The sequence below is a fragment of the Crocodylus porosus genome, unplaced genomic scaffold (assembly GCF_001723895.1).
Source record: "Crocodylus porosus isolate Cpor-Errol unplaced genomic scaffold, CroPor_comp1, whole genome shotgun sequence".
NCBI classification, from domain to species: domain Eukaryota; kingdom Metazoa; phylum Chordata; order Crocodylia; family Crocodylidae; genus Crocodylus; species Crocodylus porosus.
Genome location: NW_017728950.1, coordinates 69,990,803 through 70,017,568, shown reverse-complemented (window position 1 = coordinate 70,017,568; position 26,766 = coordinate 69,990,803). Strand labels below are relative to the sequence as shown.

General features: G+C 41.2%; 1 long non-coding RNA gene across 1 annotated transcript; it reads left to right on the top strand.

The window, feature by feature from the left end:
* The first annotated feature begins 2,903 nt into the window (after window positions 1–2,903).
* LOC109323325 lies at window positions 2,904–26,766 on the top strand. Its single transcript, XR_002104612.1, has 4 exons — window positions 2,904–3,009; window positions 7,408–7,413; window positions 24,656–24,661; window positions 26,755–26,766. It is a non-coding gene; the product is annotated as an uncharacterized LOC109323325 (long non-coding RNA).

Below are 26,766 nucleotides of genomic sequence, written 5' to 3'. Positions count from 1 at the left end.
TTCTATGTGGGAATTCCCAGGGTCTACAAATTCAGGTACTTCATGCTCCTGAGCACTTGCCAAGGTCAGCTCTACCACAGAGCAACTAGGGCTGCAATTAAGCAGTTCTACTTTACATTACTTTTTGTTGTGCCACTAATGTTTGCCTGCCATTTGTGATGCTATACTGTCTGTTTTCTGCCATGAGTCTCCAAGTGCAATCCTATTCTAATCAGCTGCTGTTTTTTTTTTTCTTGTCTCTATACAATATTTGACCATTTTGCTACACAAACTTGTGCTTGTTTATTATACTTTGCAAGATATTTCATTGTACATGCACCTTCAAACAGTGGGCATTGCAGTAGGCTTTGCATGGTTTGAGGCTCTGTGCTGCAATCACAGGTGGTTGAACCAATGGTATAGCCCTGCTTCTTCATTAGTTCCTTGGAACGTCTGACTCTGGTATGTAGGCAGTTGAGACATCATCGCCTTTTGCCATGGTTCATCTGTCCCTGGTGGTAAGGGCTCAACTGCTGGAATGTGTATTGTTTCTTCTTCAGTATCTCATTCCACATCTGTAGTCATTTCTCCTCACATGTGACATTTCGAGGTTGGGTGCTGGTGAGGAAGCTCCTGCGTGACTTCTGATAATTATATGCTGTGGGATGGTCATACAGTGGTGTCTTGCATCTTAACTTTGTGTCAACCATTCTATCCTGTTGGCGACTGCTCTTCTGAAGACAGGCAGAATGATGCCAGCCAGCAGGTACACACTGTTTAGGCTGGTAGGCTTCAGACATCCTGTGATGCATTGGCAGCTATCATTCAGAATGGGGTCAAGACTTGTAGCATGTATGGATACAGGGCATACATACTGTGGGGGGGCATAGCAGAAGCATTCACATTGTAACTCCTGTCAAATAATACCTAGTAATAACTGTGAATTCTGCTAACACTCCAAACCAGAATTTTTTTCCAAGCTGTACAGAAAAGAGGACAGGAAGGATACGCTCACTTTTTGAGCCACAGATACTTGAACCGGTTGACCTAAGTTTTAGACTCCACTTGGCTAGAGAAGATTTGACTCAACACCAGGCTAGGCAGGGATTAGAGTATCCTCTATTCTTTATAGTGGGGCTGGCTATGGGATGGAAAAGAATGCAACAGTCATGGGTCAAAAGGAAAGTGTGGAAGGGGGAGCCCTGCAGTACCAGTGGGGGAGGGCACTCTCTTGGGAGGGAGAAATCCCTGGATTTTGAATGAGGGCTAGGAATGTTGTTATCTATTGTAATAATAGTAGCATTTGTAAAGCTATTCTGACTTTTAATATACTTCACTAATGTCTTTCTAGAATCTTTCCCACCATTGACTTCTTACTTCCCATTTCTTTCAATCTGAAGTTATGGCAGGGAGAAATATCTATACTGAACCCCTACATGAAGCTGCTAACTAATGTTCTGTTTGCCACAACAAGCCTTGCACAGGCTGTAGAGCATGGTCCTGGACTTGATGCTTCATGCCAGATATAGAAGTGGTTAGCTCTGTACATTCTTTTCAGTCTATTTGACCCATGGACATTTAAAGAAAGGACACACAGTTTCCAGAGTCAGTAGATTCCTTCTCCCTCGGCCCCCCAACTTTGCCTTGTGCCTTGGAGGAGGCGATGTGCATGGTTTCCAAGAAAATGAAAGTAATTGAGGATAGCTACTGCTTTTTCAGTTTTGGGTAGACATTTTATCAAAGTGAACTGTATGGACGATTTTTTAATATACAAAAATAGGTGCTATTTTTATTTACGTTATGTTCAGGATTGACCTTGCTTAAAATCTTAAGTAGGGCTTCCAGAAAGTAAATGCTTAATTCACTAACTCTCAGCAGAATGTCAAGTAGTCCCTCTCAAACTCAAAATACCCTAATGCATTATAGTACAGAGTTATTGCAGGTACTATAAAATAAAATGTTGTTGTTGTTCTGTGCCCAGCAATAGCCCAGACTCTAGACAGTGTCTATTTTTCTAGTCATGGAATGAAACAACAAAGAATGTAAGAAATGAAACAAAAAACAACCCTGCCCTTCACAAGATTATCATGACTCCTTGATCTCATTCTGAAAGTCTATTTGCAACCTCCCACATTAGAAACCCTTCAGATTTTTAATAGCTTTCAGCAGCAAGAGTTTAGGCACATTTTCCATTACTAGACCCCCCAAAATGATCTTGTTGAAATTGAAAGCCAAACACTCAAAGTGGGAAATGCCAGATATAAGATTACCTATGCAACTTTAAGCTGGCCTTCACTATGACAGTCTTTATATAATCATATGTGTTTTGTTCCCACATGATTACTACTTCATTTAGTGCCTAGGACCAACCACTATGTTTTGAGAAGAAATCTAGGGAGCGGGGGTGAGAATAAGATAGGGTGCCAGATTGGGTCTCCATGAGCTAGGGCTTCCTACCTGGGGCAGGGGCAGTAGCTTCCCTAAAAGCACATTCCCATGTCACTGCCATCTTCCAACTACCCCAAGAAGCATAACCAGCACCCCCGCATCCCAATCCCAAATCCTGATTTATGAATACAGGCAGTCCTCGGACTTACGATGCAATTGGCTCCTGAAAACCAAATCTTAACTTGATACGTTGCAACTTGGAACCAATTTTCTAATAAGAAACAATGTTATAAATGGGGGATTGATTCCTGAACCAAGGCCTGATACCCTATTTTCACCAAAAATACTCCAGAATTTTGTACTCAATCAATTATAGATGAGTAATATAGCAACATCAATGTATTTATATTGTAAATAGCAATCATATTGATTTGGAAGGACTTCTTTGAGGTGACTTTGCTGGACTTTTTGAAAGGCTCTTGATTGGACGCTTTGAAAGGTTCTTGGCTGGAGTCTTCTCAGGAGTCTTGGCTGCAGGTTTTTCTGGAGTCTTGTCTACTTTCTTAAAGAAAGTGTCCAAGGAAGTTTGGACAGATGTTCTCCAGGGAGATAGGTGATGCAATGAACTTGTTCGCTGATGTGGTGTCACTATAAAGTCGAAACTGGCATCAAAGTTGAAACAGGGTTTCAATTTATAAAAGTTTTAAGTGTGAAACGTTGTAATTTGAAACATTGTAAGTCAAGGACTGCCTGTACATGAGACCTCTAATTTACTTCTTTTACTTTAATTTGTTTTTGAATTCTTTTTCTTTTTGGTTTTATTTTATCCTTCAGAAGCAGACATCTCTCATTTCACTACTCTTTGCCCGTCTTCATTTCCTTTCTACCTCCTATTTTCCTTTCCACCTCCCATTTCATTGCCCACCTCCATCCCATTAACTCACAAACTCCCAGCTTTATGTTCCTGCCCCCCAAGCCTCTATCTCTCCCTCCCCACCCCCACCCAGAGCTGGGATATAAGCCTGTCCTGACTCACCAGCCCTGTAGTGCTAACTCACTATGTGGGAATAGTACACTGTTTCTTTAAGAGAACAGTGAAACTGAAACATTAGAGCACATGTTATTTAGAACTGGCAGAGACCACTTGAGAGTGGAGAGAGCTGCTGGTTGTTGTAAAGAGTTGTCTGCAAAACATTGCTAAAGTCTTTCACGAAGATAATGAACACAATTTCCTTTTATCAAGGAGTTATACTTCTTTAACAGCACTCATCATTACACACAATTGTTGCTTTTAGCCATGTCCCTGTTTGCCAGCGCTCTAGTGGCAAGTCACAGCTGTGCAGGTTGGGGTCAGTCAGAGAAGGTCTTTAGCCTTAAGATGAGATTGCTTCAAACTTGAATTAGCAATCAAGTTGAATTAGCACCAACACCTACCTATCAACTTTTGAGCACCTCAGAGTGCAGCATGTAACAAGGCTCCCAGGTTTCCTTCTTTTGGTTTATTAAAGTGTAATTCACTTAATCATGGAGCGGAAATAATAAATTAATGATTTAGTGAACTATCACATTCCATAAATAATGAATAGCAAAGAGTAAAGAATGAAATACCTGGTCAAAATCATCAACTGGAGAACAACACATATTCTGAAGTATGTTTCCATACAATGTCAAACTATTCTAGATAATGGGCAAATTTGGTTCTGTTTTTTTTTTTTTAAATATCCAAATCTTTTTGGAGACTGTTCAGAGGCAAAACCTGAATTTTCTGCATTTATCTAATAAGTGATGTGCTATGCATATTTCCCTCAGCTGTATTCAGGATTAAAGCAGAAATTTAGCCTTTCTTCCATGGGTGAAGTGAGAGCTTAATGAATAGCGATGGGCATATTTTTATCCTGCTGTGGAATACATCTTAAATTTATGTATGTTACTATAATTTATGCTAATAAAATTTATGAATATAAGTACTCAAGCAACAAGATAAGGCATATGTATATGCTCCCTTAATTATAAACTTCATATCATCTTAATATATCCCAATAGTTTTTTTCTTTCACAGTCTGTAGAAAACTTCTAGTAAATTATTATTATTTTCTTAAGCATAAAGAATGGTTTATATCTTAACCCCTATCTAATAAGCAGGACATGTTAAGCAAGACTGCTGCTTTGCTACTTAATGCATCTCCATTTCCCCCCCCCTCCCCCCACCCCCCACACCTTTTTTTTTGGTTTCTCTGTTTTTCCATATGAGATAACTCAAATAACAACCGAAGCAGAAGAGGTGTAATAATTAATTACTGCATGAATCACCAGCAAATTCTACTTTAATACCTTTTGTATGTACAATAAAGGGGAAACGAAATATTTTTTCTGTGTGTCAACATTCTCACTCCTTTTACTTCATTAAATCAAGATGATATAAGTCCCAGCAGACTGGAGTGCAAATTTTAAAGCTGTATTGATTTAACCTTCCCTTTGTAAATATTTCATAGTTCTATAATGTGCAAATGCAGTCACGCACTGAACAAAGGATTGCACTCTTCTGTTAGTACACAGGGGGGGTGTATGACAACTTTTATTATGCCATTTAGAAAATATTACACATGAAAACGCAAGAGGATATTTTGTCATTGTTATGAATGTCAAGGAGGATTGATGCAACACTGTTTTTTCAAGTGAAGTTTTCATAAAGAAGGTTATTTTAAATTGTGTCACATTCTTGAAACATAAATCCATTTACGAGACAGAGTTCTAATACCTTTCCTTAGCACATTTTTTCATAATCCAATATGGCTGTATTTTTAAAGAAAGGACTTTTCTCTCAACCCTTTGTAATTTTTTAATTCATCTTGCAGCCAACTGGCAGTTCTGAAATAGTGTCATCCCAGTAACTTTTATGACAAAGAAATGAATGGGAGGGAATAGACAAATTACCTGATAACTGCAGGAGAGGCAAATATTCGGGTGAAATTTTTTTTTTGTTGGACTGGGTGAGTAGTTGGGATAGAGTTAGACAAGCTTTCAAATGCAAGGCACTCTTCTTCAGGTTGCAGTCTGGCTGCTTTATAGTACTCTGATGGTCCAAAAGTCTTTGAAGATTTCCCTGACTTGCATAGGTTTTTCTACAGGGGCTCTACACCGTAGTCTCATAGTACAGGCATCATCAAAAAGTCAAATCTTCTGTGTTCTATATTCTATGTTTTTATCAGGTTGTTTGTTTGTTTTTTTCCTCACAAGCTGTTGCTATTATGTTTCCTACTGGAAATGTATATGTTTGAAAGGCATTATCAGCCCCAAGTATGAGAGCTTATCTGTGGTAGGAATGATAAAAATTATCATTAGTGATAAAAGTTAGTGTCTTGATCGTTGTGGTTTGAACCAAGCAGGCCCTATGTAATACTGAGGGGGAAAGCTCCTTGTGCTATTTTGACAAATTGTGAGTCCTGCTGTGTCTCCATGAGTCCTAAAAGCACAGATTCTGGGTAGAAAGTTACAATGTCAACCTTATTGCCTCACCCTACATGTTTTTAAGAGATTATAGATCTAAATCTAGGCAGCCCAAACCAAACCATAACCATACTGAAATTAAACAGTTATGGTCATCTTTATGTCAAAGAGTTAATTACTAAAAAAAAAATATAGCTGTACCAGAATGGTACCCAGTTATTACATACCCAGCTCTGGCCATTTGTTCTGTCTTACATAGTTTATCATCTCCAATGCCTAGGCAAAATGAATCTGCTATTTATCTCCATAACAGTCATTGTGACAGAGTAGCAAGAATGTTACTTGGAATATTCATTTTCTGAACATTATATCACCTAGTTCACTCTACTTCAGTCTGAAAAATATTGCTGGATCCCAGTAAATAAACTATTTCCTTTCATAACAATCTAAGTATTTTACCATGTCTAGATCCCTCCTCCTTTTTAGTATATATTGTTATAGTGCAAAGTCAGGTATGACAGCATATCTCCATCTCATTTTTCTATAAACATCTATAGACATGCTTTTGTGAGCTGATTTTTGGCATCCACTCTACAATACATTATCTGAAGTCGCAAAGATAGATCTTCCACTGTCATTTTACTTGAAGTCAATAGATTCAGTAGAACTGGTCAAGGAAAAGTATATTCCATAAACAATCAAACCTTGTGCCATGTAAAACCATTTGGGGCTCTGTTACTGAATTTCATTAGTTTAGGCTTTGTTCCAACAGGAAGAGGTCAAAGATTTGGGGATGTTCGGTTTTGGACTCTGTGTAGGTGTCTATTTTATATTTAGTTCACATTATAGTTCAGCTTTAGGCAAAATTAAGTGAAACTGAGGGATCCCTTAAGTAATCAACAGATAATATTCAAATACCATTTCACATGTGCACTCTTGGGTATTAATTTTTATGCTGTAGCCATCCATGATTCACAATGCTTTTAGATGCTTCCTGACTTGAGAACAGATTGAAGCCTAAAATACCTCTTATTCTAGTCTATTTTTACTCTGGTTAAGTACAGACAGTTAAAAAGCCCAAGGCTGAATCAATTCAATCTTCACGGATTAGTCTAAACTGTGTAGATTGAACCAATAAGCAAGCAAACAGACATTCACTTTTGATTCCGGGAATGCAGCCACATGCCTGTAGTGGCCCAGGCCAGAAGCCAGAGGTGCTAGAGTATGCCTCCCTGCTCTGCTGGAGTTTGGGCCAAGGCTAGGCCACCTACCCTGGTGGGGGGGGGAAGTGCAAAGCATCCTGGGGTGCTGGGGGGGACTGTGAATTAACTTGAATCGAGAGGAGATCTGGGACCAAAGTTCAATAAACTGATTTAACCTACATCAGTTAAGTCAGATACTACATCCATCCAGGTTTATCTTAAACCAGTTTGGGCCATTTTGTATGCAGTTTGTGCACTGAACTTCTGTTGTGTTATAGATTTGAACTGGTTTCCAATCACTTACACCAATTTATGTGTAATTTCTGTCCCTAGCCAGAGTGCCTAAACAGCTGCCAGTCCAAAACCCCAATCTCCAAATGGTGGAACTGAGTCATTGGTTATCTCCAAGCTAATGAGCTAGTGCAAAAAGTGGTCAACAGCTTGGTAAGAAATCAAGTATACTACTGCTCAAAGTGCACAAGATACTTAACATCCACTGCTATGCGAACAAAAACTAACAACCCATGATATTGCTGTTTTCTTTAGCACTACAAAGACTCTTAAAACTGAATTTACAGATATGATTTTTCCTTCAGCATCTCTATATCTTTGGACACAATGCTTTGCTCTGGAAATAAATGCTGTGCCTAATCAGTACCTATATTTACATAGCCAAAGCAGATAACACACAAATAAACAGGTTATTATGCACGCAGGCACTCACTTTACCTTTATAAATGTCTATGAATTTTGTGAAAGCAGTAGGTATGTATGCACTTTGATGGATAAGCCCACACATGGGTAAATATGTGACTTTCATCATTTAAAAAAACAGAAAACAAACAATTTAAACAGAAAGCCTCTGAAACTGTTTGAATTTTAAAAGGATGGAAGCCTGCTTTCAACCTTAACTTCCCCCAGGCCTTCTGATACTCTGGGTTCTTCTATGTTTCTTTGTTTTTTGTAGGGATTTTTGTTATCTACTTGCAGGGCACTTACATTTTCAAGCAAACTTTCCTATAGAAAATGAATGCAGCTTTTAGATGCTCTTGCATTCCATTCCATACTTCTCTTTGTCATCAAGTAGTTTCCCAGTCACATAAGGTATTTCTCCCTTACCTTAACTTTCACTTATCACAAGCTAGAAATAAGCATCAGGAGCAAATGAGAAGGTAAGCCTTGCTTCTCAAGTGAATACTTTTCAGAGCTAAAATTAGTTGGTATAATAGCAGCAAATAAAACTCTTTCCCTTCACGTGACTAAGGCCAAAATATACAAGCAGGTATAGTCTTATGTTGTGAATGTTAAAGATGTTGTTGTGTCAGTCAGCACATAAGGAAAAAACTGTAGCCAGAAGCAGAAGCTTGTTGAAGTGCACATTGGAGTAAAATACTTATTTTTCTTTTTATGAAAGAGATAACAGTGGCTTTGAATTATGTAGGGATGATCTTGCCTTGAGCAGGGGTCTTGACTAAATGACCTTGTGAGGTCCTTTCCAACTCTACTTTCCTATGATCATATGAATTAATTTTTTTTAAAAAAAGAAAAAGGCAGAAATGATGCAGACATAATTATTACAGTAATAGTATAGACGTGGAGGAACATTTGCATAATGATAGCATATACAGACCACTCCATTTGGGTCATATGCATCCTAGGCTTTTAGGAAATGAGCGATGTTAATTTGCTAAATCATTGACAGTCCTTTTTGCACAAGAAATGGAAAGGTTTCATGTACAATGGGAAATAAGACTACAGGAAATATGAATAATCATTTGGTAAGCCTACTTCAATTCCTACTAAAATAATTAAATATTAAGAAGAAAACTAAACATCTTATACACCAATCTATCAATAAAAAGTACTATAATCTATCCAAAAAACCCCAAATTTTGCCAAGAACATTTGATTCCTTTTGTTGATAGAATTACAAAATTTATGGAACAAAGGAAAAGAGTAGAAGTTAAAATACAGGACCAAATTCAGCCTTGATGTAAGAAAGCATGGCTTCCTTTAAAGTCACAAGATTTGAACATGTCAGATTTCATTCATGGATTCCTGCATGCTACGCATAGAATTTTATTAATACTTGCTCTGAAAATTAACTCAAGGTGTTTTGAACATGAATTCTGTCTACCAAAATGAAAGTCTAGGGAATGTCAAATGAAGTCAACAGTTGTGTCAACCAGGCTTGGTGTGCTGATCTTCATGGAAGGAGAAGTAAATGGTATCTTAATTAAATGTATAGGTAATACTGTTGTGGGCTGTTGTGAACCACAACAAACATGGACAATTGATTTTCTCTAGTCTAAAGACGTTAGAAATACAGGCCCCAATTCTGCAGGGCATGGGTCACTGCATCACAGGGCCCCATGTAGTCACAGGGGTCAGCCCACGTGAACTGTACTGCAGGTTCAGAACAATTGCCCAGAAATATGAAAATGAATCTTGATGTGGAAGTGGTAATATATATGCTGAAAATAATCTTAAACAGAGATACTCAAGAAGGTGTGAGAATCTAGAAATAGCTAACGCTGAACGAGATGGATGTGCTTGTTTCAGTGCTCACCTTTCTGTTCTCAGTTCTGGTCTTTGGTGCCTGCCGTAGTTTTGCAGGCAGCTGTGGTACTTGCCAGAAAAAGCTGTTTGAGAATTGGGAAGCAGGCCACCCACTTTTTCTGTTTCCCAGGGAACTATTTGGCTCTTAGACTATTGTAGGCAATATACCAATAGAAGGAAATGAGAGAAAAGCAGCTGTGTTAAGTACCAAGGGATTTCTTAAAGGTATCAGATGGGTTGACAAGATCAGCTGTGATAAGAGATGTTTCCTGGGAAGTCAGGGGAGAGAGCAAGGCCTGTTTAAGCCAGAGTGTCATAAAGTACTTCAGGGTGATCTAAACCGAATATGCAAGTTAACATTTTCTAAGTCTAGCATAATTTATGGCGTTTGTATGTGACAAGTACCTGTACTTAATCTAGTGAGTCACAGTATTGTGCATGCTTTTATTTGTGTGCGACTTGGCAAGGGAGCTATAGTGGTCCTGTGGTGGTAACCCACTAGAATACTAAAAGAAATGAGTATCACAAAGTTTCCCTTAAGCTCCTTTGGAAAGAAAATGAGTGTTGCTCCTTTTAAGTGTCCCCCACTGCACAACCATTCAAAGGGAATTTGTTGAAATGCCGGGTAAGCCTTTAAAATGGCCAGTATGCAGAAGGAAATGATAAAAGTCTGAATTATTTATTAAAATATGTTGCTATTTTGATACAGTTGCTAAAATAGATTGAAGGCGAGAGAGGGAGAGAGTTGCTTTAGGAATTAAGAATAGATACAACGCTGAGGCTGGGAATCAGGTTTCTGCTCTCTTCTGTTGCTGGCTTCCTATGTAACCTCAGGCAAGTCACTTATTCTCACCGAGCTTCCGTTTTCTGGTGTGTAGAACAGGAATAATACTGAACTCTAAGGGATGTTATTAATACGTTAATTTTATGAGGTACTTCAGTGAAGAGCACCACAGGAGTATAATTAAAAATAAATTATATCAATAATAACGTATCAACTTTTGAGGTAAATAATTGAGATAATGATTCAACATGAAGACACTTACAACTCAATCAGTGGAGCCACAGGGTTTGCCTAATTCCTGACAGTGAGATCTGCTAGGAGAACAGCTTGGTTTTCCTCTTGACTCATAATGCCTCAACTCAGTATTTCTGTTTCCAGTTAATCTGAAACCAATGTACTGATCAGTTTCAACGGAGAACTGTTGACTTGTGACAGGTGCAATGCCCACATTATGTGAATTGCAACCCAGAGCTGTCAAGGGAATCGTTTATAAATATTTTTTTCCAGAAACACCACATCTTTATAGTAGCTAAATGTGCAAGGAAAAGAGTGATTTTTTTCCCCTCATTTCTAGGATTACAGTATTTGGTTTTAACGAGAACTTCAGCATTAATCTTTGTGTGCCTTCTTATCTCCTTTTGCTCCACTGAGCTTTTTAAACATAAATGCCCTGAAGCAATATACCAGCAATCTTGAAACACTAGAGGAAGATAACATGACAGCTGAACTGTTCTCTTTACTGCCACCTATTACAAACAAAACAAAACACCTCTTTCTCTCCACCCATCCCTTAATGTGTCTAGTCTGCAACTTCCTAACCAAGCATAAGAAATATCTGCAACTTTTTTTTCCTTTCCAGTAATAAGATCATTTTAGAGTTATGCAGTAAAATAGAGAAGAATCTCAGGTAAAAGCTCAAGCACGCTTCAGTTCTTTAACATAGGGAAACCTTGCTGTTTGAGAGACAGATGCTTTTGGAAATGTTGCTATTCGTAGCTACTAAGGCTATTTTCATTACAGGGGTGTGTGTAAGTGCAGGTGTGGACGTGCATGTTTGTAAGCTTATGTATACGATACAATATGTATTTTGCCTCGAAAACTGGGACTGGAAACAGAATATGGAGCTCATCTCGCATCTCAATATTGACAGCATAAAAATGTAAGGATTTGAAAAAAAGGAAAGAGCAGGTAAGGCATCTCACTACTGATCAAGCACTTCATTTTGGACTTTTGCCAAAAGCCAACTCAAAGTAAATGGGTACCCCATTATATGGACCAAGTGCTTGATGATTGCAGTTCTTGAAGCACTTTGACACTGCATTCCTTCTCTTTGTACACTTCTAGAAATGCATGTGGTGAAGAAAATGTTAGCTTTTCCACCTCCCCCCCCCACAAAGGCCGTTGTTAGATACCCTCCATCAGGACCAGCAAATATACTTAAGTAGTCACAATATTGTATGAGTCTATTTCCTAACATTGGCACCTGTTAGAATTATGAGCATCTCAGAGTACAAATGACAGCATTCCCTTACTTCCTCCTCTAACAACAAAAGAAAGGGTAGGATTTTAATTAATTAATTTAAATTTGCATATAGGAACATCAGCTTTAAAGGTGAGTATTGTTCGTTTGCTTGGTAACACGTGACTGTAAAGATGAGTTTTCCGTTCAGCCATGAATGCTGTGAAGTTGCTTCTTATTCTCGTGTCATCTGGCAGCAAGTTTCATAATGGCAGTCTGACTCCCTTGAATGTTCTGAGCCTGCTCCACTGGCTTTGCATACTGTGATTAAGGCAAATCTACCTCCTTAGCTTACTTTTTCAGCGGTATGTAGCTGTTCTGTGATGTTTCAGTTGCTGAGAGGATGATCTCTCAGGTAATCATAGCACTCTATAAGGGATTTCAAAATCAGGATGGTGACTTGAAGCAAACCCTGTTTTAAATGAGGAATCATTATCAAGCATAGTATATCAGAGTAATATGTCCCTGGGGATCTGTTCTGTTGAGTAGTCGGGATGCATTTTGAACTAGCTAGAGCTGGATAATTTGGTCGCATTTATTGATTATGTAGCTGGCTTGTTCTTGACAGTTCATTCTGTGTTTCATATTCAGTTTTTGAATTCTTGGGAGAAAATAACCCTTAGGTTTTTTTAAGTTTACATATAGAGCATTCAGAGTATATTTCTTCAGCAGTTAAAAAAAATAAATAAAAAAAAAGTAGGAAGGACTCCTTAAAGAAGCCTGACATGATGTCATTATCATCTGGTGATATATAGGAAGACGCTCACTAATTTACACCAAAAAAGACAGTTTTCATCTTTCACATTAATTTTAAGCTGAATGCATGCACCTAAGCCAGATGCTGGTAGTCCTGTCCCTTCAAATAGCTGTACATATGCTTGGTCCTTTCACCAGGTGAACAGTCTTGCTTGCATAACTAGTGTGTAGATTAATCAGACAAATTCTGAAATACTAAATGGTAGAATATATGCAAGGTTACAAATAAATATTTCCCTTGAAAATATCCTCTCTTAACTTTCAAAAAAGAAGAAATCTTTCCCTCAATTTTATACTTAATGTCAAAAGAAGGAATAAATTTATCACCATTCTAAACAAAACCCTCCTTTCACACAATCCCCAATTTACATTTTAATTTAAGGACAGGATTAGCAGTGCACAAAACCCAAAGAGCATCTGGAAAAAAATTCCAATAAAGCAATAAATGTCTCTCTTTTTAACCAGTATTGTACAGAAGAAGCCTGAAGCTACATGACAAAAATTATAAATTGAACTGCAGACATCTTCTAAAATAGAATCAAGGATGTTTTGCAAGTACTGGGTCAATGTTTAAATCTCCCTGTGCAGTGCCATGGGTTGTGGCAGGGTTTGTGGCCGCAGTTGTTGAATGGCTCAGGCAGCAGTCAAAAGTTGGTTTATTATTTTCAGAGTAGCAGCAGTTTTATTCAGTTCCACCTGCTGCCTGTAAACCTAGATTTAGTGAAATTCTTTCTGATATTTTGTAAGAACAAGCAGAATAACAGACAAACAAAATGAGGAACATTGTTAAATCATTCAGACAGATTGCATGAGAAATACTAACTGTTAAATGGGGATTGAGCTAGCAGAGGCTTCTGGTTTCTGCTGGTGACAATATCTTCGTATATACATACACAGGATAGCATATGAAAGGCAAGATAACACTATCAATATTCTGCAATTTGGCATGTGTCCATTGACTTTAATGGAACTATATAGTTTTACATGAGATAGTAATGTGGCCCAGCATTTATACCGAACTTTCAAAGTGCATACAGAAAGTGGGTAAAATTTTCAAAAGCACTAAAGGGTCTTAGGTACTTAGTCTAGGTCCAGCTGTTACGTCAGTGGGACTTAGGCTTGTCTTCATATGTTTGTCATACTATTATGATGATGTTGATACATACACACAGAGAGTTAGCTAGGTAGTTCTCTAAACATCAATATAGCTACATACATAGTAGAGGAGTTGTAATGCATTAACTAGAGTGGTATATTTAGGCCCCCCTCTACACATTACAGGCATTGTGCAATTAACTAGTTAACTGTGCATTTACTTTGAGACCAGCTACTTGTACAAAGCAGCTATCTTGCCGTTAAAACCTCTAAGCAGCTACAAAGTTAGACCTCAAAAATGTGTGCTAACTTTATAGATGGTTGATATCCAGCTTTAATTGCACGTGTAGCAAGGACTCACATGCTCAATGGTGGACCATGCCAGGACCCAGTTGGCAGCACAGGGTGGGCGCGACTTCCCTGGTGGGTATGTTAAACACCTGGGGTTGGGGGATCAGAGTTGCCATGATCTCCCAGCATTGAGGGTTCATGAAACTGAATCCCACCAAATACTTTTATTGAGCTCCAGAGATGTTTTACTACTTGTCTAATTAATTTCAATTTTGGTTTACATTTCAATTAGAAGAACTTTGTTTAATAGACAAAACAATCTCCCAAATGATGCTTTTTACTAAAAAATACACAAAAGTGTATGGATATTAAAACACCCTGCATGATAGTAATGTAAAGTAAATTTAGGTGTGTTCTTAATGAGATACTAATTGGTGTAAAGGAGTGAATATAAAAAGGAAGTCATTTAATCTGTTTTGAAGTGGGGTGCCTGTTGCCACGACACATGGCTCAAGTGTTCCAGGTGCTTGCATCTCTTCTGGGATAGTAATTTTCTCCAGGGTGAACATTAAAAGTTCTTGTGGCAAAGAGCTGTGTCCAGGACATGGGCATTCTGTTCCCAAGTTTTGTACTTGGTCTTTAATTAATGAATAATTGCTACCGTATCTTTCTTTAGCATTCCAAACTGATTCACAGAAAGACATTCCCATCAAGCTGATAGGTTTCCTTTTGAACAGATTCCTAGCCAGACAAAGGAGGGACTCCTAGTGAAAGTAAGGGCCTTGGGATAATTTTGGGTGGCTTCTGGAGCTCCTAACACTTGAATGTCTGCACATTAACACCTCAAAGTGGTTTTAAATGCTCATTATGAGGCTCAAAGTTACCCCACTCTGGGGCAGGATTATTTCTGATCCACACTACTCAGCTCTGGCAACAATTTAATAGAGCAACTCACCACAGATGTGCCACCCAAGCTGAAGTCCTCCAGTATCCCAGGCTCTTGCGTATCCCTGCCCATAGAACAAGGATAGAAGCCTGTCCTGGCTCACTAACCCTTTAATGGCAGCTCACAGCTACAGCTCCTAGTCCTGCCCTGGATCACCAAGCCTCAAGTGACAAGTCACATCTGTGCAGGTGGAGGACGGTAAGAGAAGGTTTCTAGACTTAAGGGTGTGACTGCTCCAAACTCCGGGCTAGCACTAACACCAATCAACAGTTGTGCAGCTCAGAGTGTAAGGTATAACAAGGCCCTAAAAGCTTACATGAGTAAATTTTAATTTCCATGATTATGAAATGTGAAGACTATGGAAGAAAGAGAAAGGAGAAGCAGAAGCCATTTAGCTCTTCTCTCCTTACAAAAGGCAAATAAAACATCTTTTTTGTTGTGTCTTTAATACTTTCCCCCTAAAATGTCATTTAATAATTCTACCTTGACCATTGCTAATTGAGGAACACTGGTTTTATGCTGCCATTGAGTTCTGTTTTTAGCCACTATTGGATGAGGACTTCAGGAGCTTCAGTGATATGGATTTAATTTCCAATAGCATTCATTACATTTTAAAGAATTATAGATGGAAACGGACAAAGCAGCTTAGATGTGAGAGGATGCCCTTCTGTCTTTGTAGTATTAAGCAGTATTTAATCAATAGCAAGTGGGCTCTTTGCTTTCTTTTAGTTTTGAACCTCTTTCCCAGGAAGGTGTTGCAATGCTAAATTAGTACTGATTCACTATTCAAGCAATACTGTTGATGTTTTGGTGGTGTAAATACTTTGGCTAAATCAACAAAAAGTCTTGGGTACCTCATCTGTCACATTTGCCCCCAAAGCCCACTGGTTAGATATGCTCAAAGTAACTTTCCAGTAGCCGCCTAACCCTATGTAATGGTATGTAATGTCCCTAAACACATATGTTTCTAAGTGGGCAGGCATGCAACCATCCAAGTATTGACCAAGATGAACATCTCCTAGCTCCAAACTAAACCACACCAGATTAACATCATCTACCACATTATCTGTGGGCCATAAACTGTAGGGGTTCTCAGATGAGGGCCTCAACCCTCTTATCCAGTAGCTGTGCTCTGAAGGAGAGGCCTGAAAAAGGCTTGAGTCTAGTATTGACCTTTCTTGGCCTGGTGAGAGAGTCCACCAGCTTCTAGCCAGATGCTGATTATCTGATGAAACTGTGACAGTACACTGAATGTATGCCATGTGAGACACGACTTAATGCTTTACCATTTCTTATGACAACAGGCAGTGTTCAGTATACATTTTTAAAAGCAAACATGTTGCACATCTTTTCCTGACAGGGACAGCAGTTTCTCTAACTGATATTTTTCCAAGCCTCTATAACTTCCAGTAGTTCCAGGTTTGGTTCATCCTGGGTTTCATCAGTCATGTCTTCACATAACTAAGTATGGTATGACAGGTTTGATGCAGCCTCTTACGGCATATGACAGGTGGACAAAAGGATTTAAGCTGAAAATTCATGTATTTTTTTTCTATTTATGTCTTTTGAGTGGAAGGGAATGAGGTGGATTCAGCACATTTCTGTTTATGACAGTGGTAACTTCTGTTCAGCCTGAGCACGCTTTCAATAATAATAAACGGCTCTGTTACTCTGACAAAGCCCCTATGGCATTTCCCTGCTCACAGGAGCAGTTCCAAATTTCATGGATTCAGTTGGGTCTAATCATTATTGTTTTAGATCTTAATGAATACTGATAAAATATTCATTGGTGTTTGAAATTTTATTTTTATTTTTTTAAGGCTTTTGAAATGGTGCTCCTATGTGGGTAACTAAAGGTATCCAGCAATAAAAGTCCATAACAATGGGTCGACAGAATGAAAGCATCAATAAAATTGTCTTTATGATAACTTCCAGAGCATGTTTTCTGCTGACCTGGCTTTTATTTCTTCTTTAAATATTAATTGTTGATTTGGTAGTTTGAAAACCTGTTCTGGAGTACCATTATGTACATATCTCCATGGCTTTTTAATTTTTTCTTTCTTTTCTTTTTTACTTCAACTCTTCTTACCACCAACTCTCCTCATACCAAGGAAACTAGTACTTTGTAAGTGGGTCCTGCTTATATTTGATTAACTGAAATCAACAGTAGCTACTGTAGTGCTTTTACTAAGGCTGTCTTGTGCATAAAATGTCATCTTACTGTAAAAGCTATTGAGGAGATGTTTTACAAAGGCATAATGGCACCAGAGGCAAAGGGCAAGAAACACAGTTAGGGCAGTGCAATTCATTTCTAATTCGTTTTTTAACTGACTAATTCTTTCCCTCACCCTGGAAATACACAAAGCCCAAGTTCGCAATTGCCTGTCTGATGGTAATTCATAAAAGTGGTCCTTTTGTCTACAGAGCCCCCTCTGCATGTAATACCATTCCAGTGAATACTTCTTAAAATATTCACAATATATTCAGAAATAATTCACAAAATATTCAACAATAATTATGTGTTGAAAATATACCAACCTTTGCAACCAATTCATATGCATAGAATTATTCTGCTAGTTTTCCTAGACATGAATAATTTTATCATGAGAAAAATAAAGCATTTTAATTTATTTTTTAAAGTGAACTTGAATGCTGTCTGGAAAGGCACTTTTTATCCTAGTGATCCAAAAGGGCCAAATAATATGTTGCTTGTTTTGGGGGTATATTTACTAAAAAAGCTTAAAGATAGAAAATCCCTTAGTTCATAAAATTTAGTATGGTCTCTGAAAACATGTTATGTTTCCAAGATGAAGGCTTTGTTGTAGCCCTGGCTTTGCTGCCTAATTTCAAAACCAAAGTGATCTCTTCTCTTCTGTCTACTGAGTTCAGACTTCTTCCTTTGGCTATTTTTGTGTCTACCCATTGGAAGCCAGAGCAGTTTTATATAATTAGCAGAATTTCCCCATATGGTGTCTCAGCTCACTGGGAATGAAGCCTCCTCTAACTGAATCAGTAGGAGCTGTGCTAAACTTGTTTGAACGGGAACTTGCTCTTTGCATATAAGTTACAGCTTCACATCAGATATCCCCATAAACTAAACAAGCCATGGCTGCATTGCTAGAACAAGCATATGGTATAAAGTTATGGTGTTGTCCAAACACAAAATTTTGTCACTCATAAAAGGAGAATATGCAAGGCTTTGGTTAATACTCAAGTCTTCATGAAAAACATCTGTTGTTTCTTGGTGACACCTTTTATTGGACCAACTGTATGGTTGGTATAGACATAGGCAAGTTTTCAGGTATCACTGTGCCTTTCCTCAGACCTCTGAGTCCAAAGCAGACACAGATAAGATAAACAGCAAATTGAACAAAGCATTGTTAAATAGGGTCATTATCAACTGTGAAATGGAGCAATGCATCATAGACCATGAGAGCATTGTCTATCTTAATACCCTGGATCTTAGTCTCCAAGGCTAGGGACAGAAATTACATGTAAACTCACATAAGTGATTGGAAACCAGTTCAAATCTGTAATACAATAGGGCTAAATACAGACAGTCCAAAAGCCCGAGGCTGAATCGATTCAGTCTTCACAGTCTAAACTGCATAGATTGAACTGATAAGCAAGTGAACGGACATTCAGTTTTGATTTCAGAAATGTAGCAACATGCCTGCACACCTCCCTGCTTGGCTGGAGAAGACTGTTATGGTCAAGGTTAGCCCATCCACACTGCAAGAGGGGGTGTATGGGGAGATGTCAAGCATCCTGGGATGTTGGGGGAGTGAGAGTTAATTTGAATCTGGAAGGGATCTAGAACAGAAGTTCAATAAATTGATTTAATTTAAATCAGTTAAGTGTGAAACTACATCCATCCAGGTTTATATTAAACCAGTTTTGGCCATTTTGAAAGTGGTTCATGTGCACTGAATTTCTGGGCTAAGTACAGACAGTCAAAAAGCCCAAGGCTAAATCAATTCAGTCTTTACAGGTTAGTCTAAACTGCAGGTCTCTGGGATTTGCAGTCCAGAATCACAACAACAGGACTCTGGATTGCTCATCCTTTCCTGTTTCTGCTTTCAAGGCACAGACAAGGGCTGCTTCCAGGTGCCTCTGGGATTTGTAGTCCACAGTCACAGCCAGCAATAAGCTTGAGTGGCAGAAGGTGTGTTTAACTACCCACCCAGGCCCCAGACCTCAAGTGTGGCTTACCTGGCAGGCAGCAATTCCTGCCTCCCTCCCGCACCCCCCTTACTCTTCTCTACTGGAGCAGATGGCATAGCTCAGCTGAGGGCTGAAAAGCATGCTGGGAGACTGTAATTTAAGTAGAATCAGGAAGGGGTCTGGGGCAGAAGCTTCATAAACTGGTTTGACCCAAATCAGTTAAGTCTGAGACTACATTCAACCAGGTTTATCTTAAACCAGTTTCAGCCATTTTGAAACTGATTTATGTACACTGAACTTATGTTCTGTTACATGTTTAAACCAGTTTCTGATTACTTAAACTGGTTTATGTGTAACTTCTGCCCCTAGCCCTGTTGTGTTATAAATTTGAACTGGTTTCTGATCCCTTGCACCATTTTGGCTAGGGACAGACATTCAAAAAGCCAGAGCCTGAATTGATTCAACCTATGCAGAGAGTGACTCATTTGTAACAGAACAAACGTGGGCACTTGCCTGCAGTTGCTCAGGCCAGGAGCCTGGGGCACTAGAACAGGCCTTCAGCTGCAGGAAAGCTGGGGTAGGGTGTGGCCAATCCAGGATGACCTGGCCAGAGAGCTGTTTAATTCCCTCATCCCTGTCCCATTGGCAGGGACCTGAGATGGGTCTGCCGGTTGCCCCCCTCTCCTGCTGCAACACCAAGCACCATGGCCCCTGAGACATCCCTGCCCCTCCCCAGGGGTCCTGTGGGCTGGCTGTGCCCCCACCAAGCTACTGCAGTGGGAGGGGGTGGGGACCTGTCATAATGTTCAGCAGTGCAAGCCCCTTCCCAGCAGGGGGTCTCACTGTGGGACAGGCAGAGCTGTGGCGAGCTGCATGTGGCAGTGCTGGGGCCTGGAGGGGGCCAGAGCTCCCCCCCCCAGCCCAGCACCACCACCATGATTGCTTTCTTCACCCTGCAGCATGCCCCCCCACTGGGAAGGGGCTCCTGCCCCATTCACAGGTGCTCCCTACTTGCTGCTCCAGTAGCCAGGTGGTGGCACAGGCAGATGCCACAGGCTGGCTCGATGTAACCTGCAGAGGGTGCTTTGTCTGGCCCTCAGCAGGTTCCTCAGTCCCACCAGGCTGAGACACTACTCCCTGGCCATGCAGCAGGGCTGGGACTGCACCATGGTAGGACTGAGTTTCTTGGCAGCCTGGCCACAGCAGCTCCTTTGCCCCAGCCCCACAGTACAGGTAGGGAACAGCACACACAGCCCTGAACCCATGTGCCCAGTGATGACTCCAGGCTTGTCTGTCTGGGCTGAGCAGCAGCAGCAGGGTGAAACAATTGCTCAGCATGGTGGAAGAGTCCCTCCCTGTCCTACTGCTGGCACTTCCAGATGCAGCCGCCCAGAGCTGGCACCAGCCTGCTCTGTGTCTCCATTGCATCACTGTCACCTTTGGGCTGCCACACAGGGCAGCGGTGGCAGCAGAGCAGACACACAGCACCTCAGTGCTGGCTCTTGATTGCTGCAGTAGACACCAGCAGAAGGAGGACAAGGGGCTTTTCCCCCCACCCTGAGTAGCTGTTTCTCTCCTGCCTCTGCTGCTCGGCTTGGAAAGGGGAGCCCTGAACCGACATGGGGCAAAAGCAGCCCCTTCTTCTCTTGCTTCCAGTGCTTCTTGCTGCAGCTGCCCAGAGCTGGCACTGGGCTGTCCTTTGTTTGCCCTGATGGCACCACTGACCTGCTAGGCAGCCCAGAGGCAATGGTGACATGGGAGAGACACGGGGCAGCCCTGCACTGGCTCCTAGGCACCATATCCAGGCTGAGCAACAGTGACAGTGGAGAAACAGCTACTCAACATGGGAGGGAAAAGCCCCTTGCCCTCCCACTGCTGGTGTCTGCTGTAGCCATCTGGAGTTGGCACTGGGGTTCCCTGTGTCTGTTCTGCTGCCACCACTGCCCCATGAGGCAGCCCAGAGGCAGCAGTCATGTGGTGGAGACCACCCATACTAGTGCTGGCTCCACATGGCTGCACCTGGAATCGCTGCATTGGGATGGGTAGGGGATTTTGCCCTGCACTGAGCAGCCACTTCTTCCCCACTGCCACTGCTCAGCCTGGACAGGTGAGCCTGGAGCCAGTGTGGGGTCAGGGCTATGCATGCTGGTCCCTGCCTGTACGATGGGGATGGAGCCAGTGGTATCAGGAAAGGAGCTGCAGCAGCTGGGCTACTGAGGAAGGCACTCCTACTGTGGAGCAGCTCTAGCCACACTGCATGCCTAGGGAGTCATGGCTCATCCTGGTAGGACTGAGGACCAGACAAATCCCCTCCACAGACCAGATCCACCTAGCCCACAATGTCTGGCCATGCCCCCACCCAGTTGCTGGAGCGACAAAAGGAGAGCAACCATGATGGGAAAGAGCCCTTTCCTGCCAGGAGGGGGGTGGTGTGCTGTGGGGTGAGGAAAGTGGCCATGGTGGTGGCACTTTGGGGGGCTCTGGCCCCTTCCACGCCTCAGTGTTGCCACATGCAGCCCGCCACAGCTCTGCCCGCCCCACAGCAGGGCCCCCTGCTGGGAAGGGGCTCATGCTGCTGGAGATTATGATGGACTGCTGCTCCCACCAAGGGCTCTACCCCCTCTGACTGCAGTCACCTGGTGGGGGCACAGCCAGTCCGTGGAGTCTCTTGGGGGGATGGGCAGGGATGGGTTATTTCCCTTCCCTCCATCCTTCTACTGAAGGTACTGCAGCAGAGTTGGGGAACAACCAGCAGACCCAGTTCAGGTCTCCACCAGTGGGACGTGGAGGGGGGAATTAAACCCCCCCCTGCACAGACCCACACCTATACCTGTCCCTGCTCTGACTGGGGAGCAGAGGGGTGGGGCCAGCTGGACTGGGCTGGAGCAGACAGCCCAGTCCAGAGAGCATGCCAAGATGCTGGGGGTCTCTCGTTTATCTTAAACTAGAAAGGTGTCTGGGACAGACAATGCATACACTGGTTTGAGCTAAATCAGTTAAGTCTGGTACTAGGTTCAACCAGCTTTTTCTTAAACTGTTTTCAGCCATTTTGAAACTGGTTTATGTGCACTAAATGTCTGTTCTGTTACAGGTTTAAACACATTTCTAATCATTTAAACCTGTTTATGTGTAATGTCTGTCTAACTGTCTAACCTGTATGTCTAACTTCTCCCCCTAGCCCAGAAGTTCAGTGCACATAAGCCCCTTTCAAAATGGCCAAAACCAGTTTAAGATAAACCTGGAAGGATGCAACACCAGACTTAACTGATTTAGGTTAAATCAATTTATTGAACTTCTGTCCCAGATTCCCCTCCAGATTCAAGTTAACTCGTAGTTCCCCAGCATTCCAAGGATTAGCCCTGGCCCATGCTGTCTGCTTCATCTGAGCATGCTCTAGCTCTCCCCAGCTTTTGGTCTGGCTCACTGCAGGCATATGACTGCATATCAAATCAAAAGTGAATGTTTGTTCACTTGATTATCGGTTCAATCTATGCAGATTAAACTAACCTGAAAAGATTGAATCAATTTCAGCCTCAGTTTTTTTGGCTACCTGTACTTAGCCCAATAGGCTGCTGAATTTCTTTTCCCATGCTTCTCTTGTAAAGATGTTGGGGAGATTTCCTTTGAGCACTAGAACTGTGAGATCAGATAGGGAATGATTTTCATTTTCTTTTCTTTTCTTTTTTTTTTCTCCCCACTGTGAAAAATGTTCTGGTGTCACTGCCCTTTACCCTTTTGGTAAAGGAGGGCATTTCCAGGAAGACATATGGTGCGCATTCTGGTTTAGCACATTCTGGGATAGACATGTTCATGATCCAATCCATAGATTCTGATGGTTTTGTTGTGACAGTGTTCACCGTTGTGGAAGTAGAGATGAATTGACATTATTGCTGAGGAAGGGTTGGCTTCCATTATGTACCTGTTGTTCAGCAGAGAGGTTACTTATGTTAATCAGTAAGGGGGCTGCTTAAAAGCCAGAACTAGGGGTACTAGGGATAATTTTTTCAAGATCTGGTCTTTTTCAAGTATAGGCTGTAAGTTGTTTTATTTTTTTATATATATGTTTAAGTGGGGGATGGTAGGTGACAACCAAGGGCATGCAGTCGGTGGGGTTTTTTTTTTTCTTGTATTTTAGTTGCTGCTGGTATCTTGGTGGCTCTTTCAAAGATATGGTCTATTTCTCTGCTGGGGTGTCCTTGCTGGATAAAGGTAGTTTTCATTTTGGCAAGATGAGTATCACACATGTTCTCCTTGGAGCACATGCAGTGATATCTGAGGGCCTGATTGTAGATCATCACTTCTTGGGTTCTTTGTATACAGGGTGCCCTCCTGGACATAGGTAGGTGTCTAGAAAGTTGACGTTTACTGTAGGAGTATTCCAGAGAGAATTTGATCAAAGTGTGGTAGTTGTTAAACTTATGGTGGAAGTCTGAGTGAATCCAGGTAATCAGTCCAGATGATGTAAATGCCATATCCATGTAGTGCAGGATGGGTGGCACAGTTTTTTTTAAAAACTCCTCTTCCAGGTGGTTCATGAAGAGGTTGGCATATTGGGGATCCATCTTTTTTTTTCTGCTTTTAAGAGGGTTGACCTGTACTGACAGTCTCTTGTGCTGTATTTCTCTATGGCTAAGAACAGAGAGTATTTGTGGTATATCATAAAGGAAGGTCTTATAGAGTCAATATCTATGAAGTCTCTCTTTATTAGATTTAAGGATATTTATTAGGGGCAAGGGCCTTTTGTTCCTAGTTGCTTCTCGATGCAAAATTGCTTGGCTTCTTTTATGACTGGTGCCATTTTTTAAACGTTTTTTGTTTTGTTTTGTTTTTCGTTCCAAGTCCATGGAGACTGAGCTGTCTTAAAGTTTCTTTACCCCTTGTATCTTATTTCATTTTTCATGTACTCACTTCAGTGTAATTCTGTCGATTCGGTGTTTATTTGTGCCTGGAAGTCTTGTTTTCCCTGACTTTGTTGGGAAAAAAGTTACGATCAGTATGGTACTGCTGCTTCCATAGAGAAGAATTCAGATGCCAAATAAAGCAGTGCACATAATCCCCATCAAACCTTTCTGACTACATGTTGATAGGCAGAAGTATTCTGTGTTTCTGGAGGGCAAATTTACAAAAAGAGGAAGGCTGCGTAGTTGCAGAACAAAACCTGAAAATACAACTGGACTGTAAATACTGCAGAGACACATTCCATGGTCTGCAAAAAGCCCAAGGCCATAGCTCTGAATGGGGTGACCTTCCCAATGCATCCTACTTGGGTATTAAATCATAGGGCTCTGGCACACTTACATTTAAGATGGGATTAATTACTCCATAAATAGAAACCAGGCTGCATGTTAAAGGCAAGTTATGGCATGATAATACAGTACTATGCTTTAAATTGAACGTGTGGTGTGTTGGGGCTGACCATGATGTTTCCTGATGCCAAGCTAAGTGTAAAAATCAGGCATGGGGCTGCCCCAGGGTCCAGGACAAAGGTGCCCCATACCTGATCAGTGTGGTCAGGCTTGGGTTAGCGTTGGGTCCTGGACCCAATGCTCTTGCCTGATCCCCAGAGGCAGATGGAGAGTGAGATGCCATGAGCCTAACAGCACTGAGTTTCTCCCTCATCTCAGGCTCACTGCACTCCAGGCCTTTAAAAAGCAGATGTGTAGCTGGAGCCCCAGATGCATGCCCTCTTTTTTTTTTTCTAAATTCCTGGGGTGTCTGTGGAAGCAGCAGCTGAGGATTTGGAAGCTCCTGGCTCCCCAGCTGAAAGTACCACTTCATGGTGTGGGATATGGGCAGTTTGGGAAACAGGAGATTTCACCTTTCCAGTTGCCTATGCTTCTCACTGCAGCATTTGGTCCACAGGAGTTTTAAAGAGTGCTACTGGTGCAGCATCCCCGGACTTCTGTATCAGGGACTTTAAACTTCACACCTGGCAGCTCTGGCTGGGCTGCCAGTCAGGGGGAGGAGTGGGGAAGGATTGGAGGTTCCCAGCAGGGCTTAATGTCCACAACAATGGAAGCCCTTCAGCCCTGGAAGTCGAGTTGAGTCCTGGTGAGGTCCCAGGGGCCAGCTGACAATCAGTTTTCCAATGCCAGGAGGAGCCTGGAATTATGACCCTGGGCTCCCTTTGCAGTGACATCTGATCCCAACAGTAATGCCCCCTGCCATGCACATGTGGCATGGCAAGAAGCATGAATATTGGTATTGGGAATTACATCCCATTGCACCATTAAATGAGTGTGTGCCAGAGGTCCCCAAAACATCATTTTGGGGGTCACCAGCAGTATCCTGACAGAAAACTCTATGTATGGAAGAGGAGGAAAGCAGTAGGCTCCACTTATTCAGATACATGCATTCGTGTTGCTGGGATAAGTACTTAGGAGGAACAAAGCCCTACCAGTCTGGAATGTTTCCAGCCTGTCTGGGATGGAGAAGGAGAAAGGACCATTGCATCAAGCTCCTATGTTGCCAACCCCGCTCCCTCCCCTCCACACCCCATAACAATAGAGCGGGTCTCCCTCCAGTAAGTCCTAGAAGGGTGTGGGGCTGTATTATCAGTATATCCAGGAAGAAGGATAAGATTTCCATTTTGTTTTCATGCCCTACTGGGGAAGAAGGGAGTTCTTCTCAAATGCAGATTGGGAGCTCTTGTGTGTTTGGCACCTGTCATTTTGCTTCTGAGTTGGGAAGGGCCATGTCAAAAAAGCATTGCCTTAGAGAGGAGGAAACTTGACAGAGAGGGGTGAGAGTGTGATATTTTAATTTCCTTTGTTTTTTGATCCACAATCTGATTTAACCAGCTAACTAAAAATAGTGTTCTGTTGACAGGCCAGTTTTAATGAATAGATAGAAAAGCTGAAGCAACCTGCTGTACTCTGTGTTATATACAGAAGAGCCTTAGTACATATCTGCCAAATACAACCTGAAATTATTACCCCTCAGGCAGTCATAGATTCCTACAGGAGTCCTATTGAATTTATTTAATCTTTAGTGAGAAAATGATGGCAGCCTGAGGGTCTAACCATAAGTGTTATTTAAAGCAAGAATTTCAAAGGATTTCTATGTTACAACGTAATATTTTTCCTTTCTTCAAGGTATTTGGGGGGGAAATTGGATGGAGAAATATGGGAGTTAGCCTTTGGATTACATTTTTGGCAGGTAGTCATTTGACCTGAGGGTAGTTTATCTGATTATATTGGTGAAAGTTGTCTTCTGAGAGCATGAGTTTTTAATTTGTTGTCAAGGATTTAGAGAGGTTTTTTTTTTTCTTCTTTCTTTTTTGCCAGGGGGCAAAGGAGGGTGATTGGGGGTTGTTGGGAGAGGGAAAAGTGGAGAGTGTATGTGTGTGTAAATAACATTATATAAATTACATGTATATCTTTTTTTCAAACTTTGTTTTAATGGGTTAAATAGACTAGAAAGAAGAGAATGTAAAGAATTCCTTGCAAAATACCTAATCCCAACTAGGTTCTCTTTTATGTAAGAGAAAGACGCTAATGCCAGTACAACCTTCTAAAATGCATTTTACGAACATCTTGAGAGCATATACCATGAAGGGTATATGCTCTACGGTACCATGAGCAAGAATTATTTTAAGTGTTAATAGTTAGTTTAGATGGGGAAGATCAGGAGTTGA